The sequence below is a fragment of the Schistocerca nitens genome, chromosome 4 (assembly GCF_023898315.1).
Source record: "Schistocerca nitens isolate TAMUIC-IGC-003100 chromosome 4, iqSchNite1.1, whole genome shotgun sequence".
Classification (NCBI taxonomy): domain Eukaryota; kingdom Metazoa; phylum Arthropoda; class Insecta; order Orthoptera; family Acrididae; genus Schistocerca; species Schistocerca nitens.
In genome coordinates, this window is record NC_064617.1 from 215,978,664 (window position 1) to 215,991,473 (window position 12,810).

Genomic DNA, 12,810 nt, shown 5'->3' on the forward strand with positions numbered 1-12,810 from the left:
TTCAGTTCGGAACCGCGCTGCTGCTACGGTCGCGGGTTTGAATCCTGCCTCGGGCATGGATGTGTGTGATGTCTTTAGGTTAGTTAGGTTGAAGTAGTTCTAAGTCTATGGGACTGATGACTTCGGATGTTAAGTCCCAAAGTGCTTAGAGCCGTTTTTGAAGTAGACCCCTACTAGCCACAGATCCCGTAGGTGCCTACAGTCATCAGATGTTGTCGAGGTTTGCCGTCTAGATACTCCCACTTCCGCCAGCAGCTGCAGCTGGACAGGCCACCAGCACGATCTGCTATTGACATAGCCGTGCCAGTCAGTCTGCAGCATCAGCTCTGCCCCTGGCAGGCAGTGTCTGGCACACAAGTTCATACCGCTATTCGGCTGCACTGAATATGGCGACAGAAAACAATACGATAATACATCGTCACAGAGGACCGTGATTTCGAATCCCAGCCCCATCCTGTTGGACGTGAGGACCGCAAAATGAATCTAATAAATAAAGGGCGTCCGTAATTAAAGTTCCAGTTTCAAAACCCTGTAGAAAGAGTACTACTGCGCGAATGACGTCAAAATTGAACAGCATAATATTGACGCAGGGGTAGATATCTTGGAACAAAAGAAGTTAAAGAAAACTTGACCAGTTGATGCCGTAGTAAGCGTCAGAATATGCACACCAACAGACGCGCAGCACACAGCCGTTCTTCACTTTGAATCCGAGATGCCCATTATGACTGTTTTGATGAAGGATCGCGCGCAGCTGGTGAAGCACTTTTACAAGGAAGGTGACTGTGCACCAGCAGCTCTGCAGAACTTCAGGATACTCAGGAATACGAAAAAAAGTATTGCCGCAATATCTACTATGGGTTTGGAGAAAACGATTCCAAAATTAGAAAGGCAGGTTCTTTTGATGTGTAATGCGGTAGAGGGAGGAAAGCTGTAAGCCAGACGTCTGTCAAAGATGTGGCAGCAATGCAGGAGGGACTGGACGATGGTGTCGAAACATGCAGTGAATGGGGAATTGCCCAATCGCTATGCATGCCTGTGAGCACGGTGTATAAAATCCTACGAAACATCCTGCTTTGCTGTTCACATAAAATCGCCCATGTTAGTGAGTTGCTTTCCGCTGAGCTGCCAGCAAGACGACGTTCGGTCTTGAATTTATTTCTCTCACGGAAGTGGACAATGAAGGGTCATAGAAGATTCTGTGGACAGAAGAACTCCGCAAGTACCACTTCACTCTGCAGCGGCGACTGTGTGGTGCGGTTTGATGACATCGTTTATCTTAAGGCCGTACTTTTTCGAGGGGATGAGTTTTGCGTGTCCCGTTACCTGTACAGTCACTGGTAAATAATATGAGAGTGGTTTGCGCACCAACGTCGTTCCAGTCCTTCACTAGCAGGCATGTGTCGACAGGATTATTTTTATGCAAGACAGCCCTCCTCTGCACATTACACAGACAGTGAAGAGGCTGCTGCAGAGACATTTCGGAAGTGGTAGAATTATCGGCAGTCATTTCCCCACAGCATGGCCGTCCACGGCACTTCATCTTACTTCAGACTTTGGGGCTATCTGTGGCATGTTGTCTTCAGTGCTCCAGCTACGAACGTAGCTGAAGTAAAGCCACGCATTGTGCAACGCACTCTCAACATGATCCCTAGACACTCTGTTGTGGAACATACTGTTTCTCGATTTCAGCTTGTGGCAACAACCCGTGGACAACATGCTGAACATGTCTAGCACCAGTTACAAACCGATGTAATTTTGAATTTTACATGGTTTTTGGCCCCAGGACGATTAAAAACCGATGTCATTTTACTTTTTATGCAGTTTTTGACCTGCGGACAGTTAAAAGCCAATCTTTTCAGTCGCTATGGTACGACCTTACCGTGGTGCATGGACTTACCTAACAGCGCCACAACTGCCCCACTTGTGCAGTGCTTCACAGTGAACAGAGCCAATAATACGCTGTTCAAATTTGAGATGATTCTGAGCAGAGATACTTTTTCTGCAGCTTTTTGAAACTGGAACTTTAATTATGGACATCCTGTAAATGACCAGCTCCCAAGGTGAATGGGTTCCTTTGAAACGGCAGGGCCGATTTCCTTCCCCATCCTTCCGTCATCAGAACTTGTGCTCCGTCTCTAATGACCTCGTAGTCCACGGGACGTTAAACACCAATCACTCCTTCTCCTCCAGGGTGAATGTAGATTTTCTCTTGCATACATACCCACTAGAGAACCCCAAGCCGTTCCAGTAGGAATCAGTACGTGTTGGTCATGCCACATCAGTGGTTGCCCAAGAATTTGTGTTTCATAGGTCAACTGTGGTTAGTGTGGATCTTCAGAACCACAGTGAGCATGTTCCCACATTAGTAATCTGCCGCACAGCACAACCGCAAGTGTTTAATGAACAGACGACATGCTGTGTCTGCAAAGTAACAGGAGAGAGTCCACTGCCTACTGGTGCATTACAAATCCATCCATCGCATAGGTTTGAGCAGCCGACGATTGTACGTTCTTTCTAATACCTTCCCATTACTTCAGAACACTAACAGTATATTCCTCTAAAGTTTTATGGAGTAAGACCGGATAGCTTCTCTGAAATATGCAAGAAAACTGCCATCCAGGGATGTTCTCTGGGTGGATAAAGCCAGCCTGGCCGCTACCACCAGGAGGGTGAGGGAGTTTTTTCTCCAGCCGCAGGGTATTAAAGCCTAGTGACGACACTATCATTGGAGACTTAATTTATTTTTATCATATTACAGAGTTACCATTTGATTTCCAGTAAGGTTTAGCTAGACAGTAACGTGGACAGTTGGAGAATGTGACAATGAAAAAGTGGAGCTGAAGTTATATAAGAGCTCAGACTGTGAAGGACAAAAGGTAAGTGTGGCATCGTCGAGAGATCGCCGTGCCACACCAAAGTTGGAAGACGCATATCGATGCCACAGACATTAGCGATGACTCGCTTCAACACTCAGTCACGAAAGGGCAACGAATACACGCCCTCTCTCTCAGCCAAGCAGTGCCCTCGCACAGAGGTCAATATAGATCTGAGCATGGAAGTGCTCTGCCCCAGTTTGTGACCTCAGCTGAAACAGTCAACATCAGCGACTAGAACTGATGTGTTATTCATGTCTGAGATAGAAATGTACCTTTATACATGTTGAATGTTGTACTTCAAGAGAAGAGCTTATAATTGCATGCATCAACTGATGCTTTCTTAGTCAATCGCAGCTGTTAATTATCAAGCACTCCTGGGGCAAAGTATTGCATCAAGCTAAGAAAATCTTTTTATCACTCATGTAATAAACTTCTCCCACAGAAGTAAAAGTATCCACAGTTACTGCTGGACGGTTGTAGTTTCGTCTCGTCGTAATAGTGACCATTTATCAAGGAATGACACGTTACCCCACACTGTGTACAGGGAAAGATTTGTCTGGAAGGAAATGGACTGCACGTTTCTAAAATTCTGTTTTTTATGGTTGTGTACCTCAGTAGATAGAAAAGGAACCCTTATATTATCACTTTATCTGTCATTTAAGACCTCTTTTTCTCAGGAACTGGCTGAGGTGTCAACATGAAATTTATGTCAAATACGATGTAAAAAATTTAAGCTCGTAAGCCAGTGCAGTGAAAAGACACGGTCATTTACGTCAAATATTTTGAAACTTCCAAAGTCACTAATCAAACCCTGTAAATGAGCTTTCTATAGATATAAGTTTGACGGAATCCTCAGAGAGGGGATCATACTTGCACTTGTCTGTTTTATAATTACCACTGCACGAAGGGGAAAAAATATCAGAATGATTTTTATCTACATTTCAAACTGTTTTACTATGTGGTAAGCATGAAATGTCCAAAACAGTGGAAGACTATCACGAATTACTGCAGCATTCTCTACGAGGACAACTGTATAGAACAGAAACCTTTCCAACTACTGTCCGTGATATCAACGGTACAGTTGAAGGTCCCGGATCGGTCATCAGGTGGCGCTAAATTCGTCATCATCATCATCATCATCATTTAAGACTGATTGTGCCTTTCAGCGTTCAGTCTGGAGCATAGCCCCCCTTATAAAATTCCTCCATGATCCCCTATTCAGTGCTAACATTGGTGCCTCTTCTGATGTTAAACCTATTACTTCAAAATCATTCTTAACCGAATCCAGGTACCTTCTCCTTGGTCTGCCCCGACTCCTCCTACCCTCTACTGCTGAACCCATGAGTCTCTTGGGTAACCTTGCTTCTCCCATGCGTGTAACATGACCCCACCATCTAAGCCTGTTCGCCCTGACTGCTACATCTATAGAGTTCATTCCCAGTTTTTCTTTGATTTCCTCATTGTGGACACCCTCCTGCCATTGTTCCCATCTACTAGTACCTGCAATCATCCTAGCTACTTTCATATCCGTAACCTCAACCTTATTGATAAGGTAACCTGAATCCACCCAGCTTTCGCTCCCATACAACAAAGTTGGTCGAAAGATTGAACGGTGCACAGATAACTTAGTCTTGGTACTGACTTCCTTCTTGCAGAAGAGAGTAGATCGTAGCTGAGCGCTCACTGCATTAGCCTTGCTACACCTCGCTTCCAGTTCTTTCACTATGTTGCCACCCTGTGAGAATATGCATCCTAAGTACTTGAAACCGTCCACCTGTTCTAACTTTGTTCCTCCTATTTGGCACTCAATCCGTTTATATTTCTTTCCCACTGACATTACTTTCGTTTTGGAGATGCTAATCTTCATACCATAGTCCTTACATTTCTGATCTAGCTCTGAAATATTACTCTGCAAACTTTCAATCGAATCTGCCATCACAACTAAGTCATCCGCATATGCAAGACTGCTTATTTTGTGTTCACATATCTTAATCTCACCCAGCCAGTCTATTGTTTTCAACATATGATCCATAAATAATATGAACAACAGTGGAGACAGGTTGCAGCCTTGTCTTACCCCTGAAACTACTCTGAACCATGAACTCTGTTTACCATCAACTCTAACTGCTGCCTGACTATCCATGTAAAGACCTTTAATTGCTTGCAAAAGTTTGCCTCCTATTCCATAATCTCGTAGAACAGACAATAACTTCCTCCTAGGAACCCGGTCATATGCCTTTTCTAGATCTATAAAGCATAGATACAATTCCCTGTTCCACTCATAACACTTCTCTATTATTTGTCTTAAGCTAAAGATCTGGTCCTGACAACCTCTAAGAGGCCTAAACCCACACTGATTTTCATCCAATTGCTCCTCAACCAATACTCGCACTTTCCTTTCAACAATACCTGAGAGGATTTTACCCACAACGCTGATTAAAGAGATACCTCTGTAGTTGTTACAATCTTTTCTGTTTCCATGTTTAAAGATTGGTGTGATTACTGCTTTTGTCCAGTCTGATGGAACCTGTCCCGACTCCCAGGCCATTTCAATTATCCTGTGTAGCCATTTAAGACCTGACATTCCACTGTATTTGATGAGTTCCGACTTAATTTCATCCACCCCAGCTGCTTTATTGCACTGCAATCTATTGACCATTTTCTCCACTTCCTCAAACGTGATCCTATTTCCATCATCATTCCTATCCCATTATACCTCGAAATCTGAAACATTACTGATCGTATTTTCACCTACATTGAGCAACTCTTCAAAATATTCCCTCCATCTGCCCAAGGCATCCACAGGATTCACCAGCAGTTTTCCTGACCTGTCCAAAATACTTGTCATTTCCTTCTTACCTCCCTTACGAGGACTGCTAATTACACTCCAGAATGGTTTTCCAGCAGCTTGACCCAATGTCTCCAACCTGTTTCCAAAGTCTTCCCAAGATTTCTTCTTGGATGCTGCAATTATCTGTTTGGCTTTGTTTCTTTCTTCAACATAACTTTCTCTGTCTACCTGAGTTCTAGTATGTAGCCATTTTTTATACGCCTTCTTTTTCCTTTTACAGGCTGCCTTGACTGTGTCATTCCACCAAGCTGTTTGCTTCCTCCTACTTTTACACACTACTGTTCCAAGACATTCTTTAGCCACTTCTAGTGTTGTATCCCTGTACCTTGTCCATTCCTTTTCCAATGACTGTAATTGAGTACATTCAACTAACTGGTACCTTTCTGAGATCGCTGTTATGTACTTGTGCCTGATTTCCTTATCCTGAAGTTTCTCCACTCTTATCCTCCTACATATGGACCTGACCTCCTGCACTTTCGGCCTCACAATCCCAATTTCACTACAGATTAAATAATGATCAGTGTCATCAAAGAAATCCCCTGAATACACGTGTGTCCCTCACAGCCTTCCTGAATTCCTGATCTGTTATTATATAGTCAATGACAGATCTGGTTCCCCTGCTTTCCCAAGTATACCAGTGAATGTTCTTATGTTTAAAAAAGAAGTTTGTGATTACTAAGCCCATACTGGCACAGAAATCCAAGAGTTGCTTCCCGTTCCTGTTGGCCCCCATATCCTCTCCAAATTTACCCATAACCTTTTCATACCCTTCTGTTCGATTTCCAATCCTGGCGTTAAAATCACCCATGAGCAGAACACTGTCCTTGTCCTTTACTCTAACAACTACATCACTGAGTGCCTCATAAAAACTATCCATCTTATCTTGATCAGTCCCTTCACAATGCGAATATACTGACACAATCCTAATTTTCTTGCTAGACACTGTCAAATCTATCCACATCAGTCGTTCGTTTACATACCTTATTGCAACTACGCTGGGTTCCATTTCTTTCCTGATGTAAAGCCCTACACCCCATTGTGGTATTCCTGCTTTGACTCCTGACAAGTAGACCTTGTATTCTCCCACTTCCTCTTCTTTCTCACCCCTTATCCGAATGTCACTAACAGCTAAAACGTCCAGCCCCATCTTACTTGCAGCCTCTGCCAGTTCTACCTTCTTCCCAGAGTAGCCCCCATTGATATTAATAGCTCCCCATCTCATTACCATTTGTTTGCCAAGTCGTATCTTAGGAGTCCCTGGTTTGTCAGTTAGAGGTGGGACTCCGTCACCTCCAAAGGTCCGAGGCATTTTGCTCTGATTGTTGCCAGCATCATATTTAAAGTACCAGGGAAGCAGGTTGCTAGCCTTACTTGCCCCGAGTCCCATTGGGTTTTACCCCTAACGGCTGAGGGACTAACCGGTGGATTTGGTAGTCTTTGCCGTATGAGCACAAAGGTGACCACGACTCAGAATATGTCCGAGATGCCCAGCCTTATCCCAAAGTAACTGGTATCCCGACTGTCGGGACCACTTGCTTGGCCACTCATACGTTGCCCGTGGTTCATGAACTAGGACATGACTACAGGAACCCACACTAAATTCGTCTGTAGTTCTAATGCTGCGTGTGAGAGTAGTCTCGTAACTACCTCCTCAGCATTCGACGAGTGAGTGGCTGTATTGACAGGTGAGAGAGACGTCAGGGGCGGCGAGGTGAGCAACACACCTGGGGCAGCAGAACGATATGATCGGGCTAGTACAGGTGGGTACCTTCGCTGCTGGCGTCGTGTCGTGTGGGGAACAATGAACACGGCTGCCCTGTGGCAATCGAGTTTGAAGGATGAGTTCGTGAACACAGGGCAATTGGACACCAGAGTTCTGGAAAGACTCCTTTGGTAGCTTCTGTTTCCCAATGCATACTAGTACCACTTGGCCTCGTAGTGCTCTGGTAGCGCCTACCTCACGGTGCTATGTTGGGCTGTACTTAAGGCTCGCCCAAGTGAAACTTGTCTCGCGGTTTAGGCTGGTTATGTAGGCAACAGTGTGGTCTAGTGAAGGTTGGAGCCGGCCGGTGTGGCCGTGCGGTTCTAGGCGCTTCAGTCTGGAGCCGCGTGACCGCTACGGTCGCAGGTTCGAATCCTGCCTTGGGCATGGATGTGTGTGATGTCCTTAGGTTGGTTAGGTTTAAGTAGTTCTAAGTTCTAGGGGACTGATGACCACAGATGTTAAGTCCCATCGTGCTCAGAGACATTTGAACCTTTCTTTTTTTTTTTTTTGAAGGTTGGATGGTAATTACCTTGAGGGCAGTCCATCCCATGATCTTGGCATTAACGATTCTGTATACTTGATTGTTCATTCTGCTGATCGTACTAAAAGCCGCACTATCCCTTAATATTAATCTATGAGTACATCGCATAATGTGTCTCCGCTTTTAATTTCTTCGAAATTTAACTCACGAATGAGCAATAACATGATCTGGATATTTTTAGTAACATAGGTGGTAGTGAACCAACTTTCAAATCGCAACGAACTAATAATTCATTACAAGTTAGACTAACATAAATTGCAACCAAAGTCTTGTACTGTTCTACTGCAAACTATCAGCGTTAATGTATCATTCCTTGTAGAAGTGACAGGTGCGATGGAGATGTAACTGATCACTTTTTCTAAGACTTAACGAATGGAAAATAACTTATTTCGAAGAATATTGTAGAAGTATCCTTCTCAGCAGCACACGCATTGAAGGTCACGACAATTCATACTCTCTTTAATTATCTAAAAACTGCTTATAAAATCAGAAAGTAATATCATTGCCGAAGGTAGTTCAAGAAATGTTGCCTCTGCTGAAGGCAGTTTATGAAATATTTCAAATAAGTCGCACGAGTGCATGGTGCAGATGAGCATCAACAATCTGAGGATTGGAAATGACTTCTTGTGGAACGGAATTCATGAAATAGTTGAATTTAAAGTTAATTGTTATTAAAATGAACACATAAAAGCTGTTGAATATCATATACAAATGTCATTCAACCTACTACGTGAGTGTACAGTGCTACACATTTACAAAAGGCGGCCGGCTGCTGTGACCAAGCGGTTCTAGGCGCTTCAGTCTGGAGCCGCGCTGCTGCTACAGTTTCAGGTTCGAATCCGGCCTCGGGAATGGATGTGTGTGATGTCCTTACGTTAGTTAGGTTTAAGTAGTTCTAATTCTAGGGACTGATGACCTCAGATGTTAAGTCCTATTGTGCTTAGAGCCATTTTACAAAAGGCGAAATGTAAACACATATTCATAACAACCTCCGTAATATTACTGATTGAGTGGAAAATAAATTTCATGAGCCCCTCATATTCCAAATAAAAACAATAATGATATAGGTTTTTTACGTTTGTGAATGTAAAACCTTCTTGTATGAAAAATAATTGCTTTGGTTACACAAAAACGCAGAAATTACGAGATCACCCAACTTTTATTGCTTATGAAATGCATTTCATATTCTGTAAGGACGTAAACTACTTAATGAACTAACACTCAATGACTCGTGGTTCCAATTATGTGCAAGACGAAAAACCAAACCAAAAAACAAGGAAAAGTTTTCGTCTGCCAGTTTCTCTCCTACAGATTTATTTATGTTTCTTTCCGTACCATTTATTACATGTCTTACGTAGTGTACCACCACTCTAGAATCGTAGTTTTGGTAGAGTGCAACCAAATGGCAGCAGCTACATGCAGAAGTTCAGAGGAGGAGAGTTACAGGATAGATATCTTCTATTCACATTTGGACAGGGGTGTGCAGCTATTCTCTCATATTACTGTCGCGTGTCCGTTTACACACTGCTGATTGTAAGCGCAGTGGCTCAGGCCGAATCCTATGTTTTTCGGATTTATGATATGAATACACGCCCTGCTAGCAGGCTACATTGTAGGATCTAGTAGCAGGTGGTAGAGGGCTTGTTATTTTAGTTTGCTTTGAAGAACTGTTAACATCCCCAAATGCCCCTCAAAATAAATAAAGGTAATCATAACATTGAACTTCCAGTATTGTTCTGTTGCCCAGTGAAGATACTCAGTTTCTATAATGTACATGATAATATCTGTATGTGACATTTATACATTAGAAACGACAATCTATAAGTTAACAAAGAAAATAAAGAATCAGTTGTTGAGGATTCTTTTAATGTTTTTGTTGCATTTGACGAAAACTATATGATAGACACGAGCTCTTTCTTGTCTTGCAAACTACACAACTTGTAAAACTAAGCCTACGATACATTTGAGAAGAAGGTTAAAAACGGCGTGCCTTACCAATTTTGGCTTTTAGCAGTAAGACATAGACAAAACTCATTCAATAACAAGGAAAATGGAGAATTAAGGGAAACAAATCAAAGAGTAAAGGAACAGCCTTTGGGGGAAGAAGTAATTATGAAAGTAGCGAATATGAAATGAAGGTGGATGTCATGTAGCTATGCGAATGGATGTCATATGGCTCAGGAAGTTCTTTACTCGATTCCTGGAGACGGGAAAAGACGGCGATGACAAGCTAAGGGAAATTGGTTAGAAAATGTTACAGAACACTGCATGTTTAAAGAAAAGTGCCCGACAGGAGTTAGCATTGGTCAAAACTGGAAGTAAAGTCCCTGCAACGATACGTCCGGAAATAAATAGCTATTCAGATATGGAGCAATCTGACCTGTCATTCCCATCCGTCTGTTTCTAGGGGTAGAAATCATAGGCAGTGCTACATGTTGTTAACTCACATCCTGACAAATCCCTCACCCCATCTTTACAGTGAATCACACACTTGAAAGGTACCTTAATTAATAAAAAAAATAGAGATTGTGAATATGCACCTGTTTCTTTCCTTCTCTATTGTCTCTTTGTGAAGGTATAGCCTCTTTATGAATGTAAGCTGCTGCGTACCAGAAAATTCCATTCATAGAAGAGAAACACGGCTGTAAGGTAACCTCACGTAACAGTTAAGAACTAAATCTGTCAGCCAGAATGAGAAGCTAGTCTGACAGCGAGAATGCAAATGAAGTATACCCTGCCTGAATCAGCAGAGACTGATACAAAAAAAGTTTTCTCTGAACTTTAATGAGAATAATTAAACTCAACGCTGTTAATTGACCCTGTGAAACTGAAAACTTGTATCCCCTGTATTTGGCTTACATGTATCACACGGGAAAACGCCGTGTAACTACTCTCATAGAAAACGAAGAAATGGCGCTTCTTTATTTCTGAGCTGCTACTAACGACACAGAATCGCAGTGGTGCAATGCGATCTCTTAGACACATGCAATGCAAACTATTATAGAGAAGAAATTTCATCAGGTAAAGGGAGCGTGATGCTGACGTAGGATAATATGAGTTATTCTCTAGGCAAAATTTCTTCTCAAGAAATTGTATCAAAAAAATTGATCTCAAAAAAATTTCTTGACATCCATTTACAGAATTTCACCTTTGAAGGTTTAGCAAGCAATAAGAAAATATTACGTTAGGGACTCCAACTAACGTAAGGTTAACACTGGAGAAATACGAAAATGCAGCCCAATATGAAAATTTCTAACACAAAAGCCTTCATACTAATGATTACAATTTTTTCATCTTTTTGAATCCATTAACAGTAGCAGTGAAAAATTTTGTAAAAATAGCAAGAATTTCGTGATTTGTTTTTTTGTTGAACCAACAATGCCAACTAAAAGCTGCTGCAATAAAGTAAAATATGTTTATTCGTTACCTTAAATCCCAATCTTCTCAAAATATTATCAGTCTTAGTAAATCCATCTCATTCAGTGTACAATGATAATATTTCTTTTGTAATAATAGTATCTTCCATCAGATCAATAAAATAGTTCCTATGAGTACCACGTTCTGCGTCCTTCCGGTACAGGCTCACTGCGACGACACCCCACAGTAAATCCCTGTCTCATCTCTTCAGATACCAGCTGAAGTTGGCGCCATAATTCTGTGCATGTTTAAGTAAGATTAGAAGTTTCATGCTAGAGTTCACTGCATTAGTCACTATATTTCCTCAGGTCATTATCTATTTCCTGTAAGTGTTTACATAGTTAAATTATTTCACTCTCTTGCTTCCTGGAAAGAACGATTTCCTGTATTTTCATTCACTGATCAAAATGCATCTCCACAGACGTCAGGTGAAAGCAGGCATTGATTTGATACAAACTGTAACCGAAGCAAACTTTATTGGCAAGTTTTAATTCGTTATCTTTTTGTAGTATAAGGTTTTGGTTCAAATGGCTCTGAGCACTATGGGGCTTAACTTCTGAGGTCATCAGTCCCCTAGAACTTAGAGCTACATAAACCTAACTAACCTAAGGACATCACACACATCCATGCCCGAAGCAGGATTCGAACCTGCGAACGTAGCGGTCGCGCGGTTCCAGACTGTAGCGCCTAGAAACGCTCGGCCACTCCGGCCGGCAATAAGGTTTTCATATTGTCAGTTGGAACATATAAGTTTTAATGTGTTCCTTTTCACATACTTTGGAATCATTTCATTCTACATCATAGGTGACTACTGTGTCAGTAGCGCTGGCAGTTCCCCGCTGTATCTTCTGGTGACCAGTGAAAAGTTAACAAACTTTCATTTATCTCTGTCTCAACTGGTCACTTGCTGAAAAATCAAATTAATTTACGGTTAAGAACCAAATTTGTCTGCGAGAATAAGAAGCAAAACTGATTGCTACAATGTAAATGAAACATGTCTCGTCTGAACCAAGATTGATTGATAAATAAAAAAATGGGTCTGAACTTTAAAGAGAATAATTAAACTCAACACTGTTAACTGAGCCGGTGAAATTGAAAACTCGTACCTCCTATATATGGCTTATCTGTGTCGCAACGGGAAACGCCCTGCAACTGCTCTCGTATAAAAAGAAGACATGGCGCGTCTCAATTTCGAACTGCTACTAACTACAGAGAAGAGTGTCAGTACAATGCGATCTCTTAAATACATGCAACGCAAACTTGGTCCTCATAAAATTTATCTCTCATAAAGGAAAATGTTCATCAGGTAATTGTGACTGGACATCGACGTAGGATAATGTGAGTTACTCACTAGCCCAGG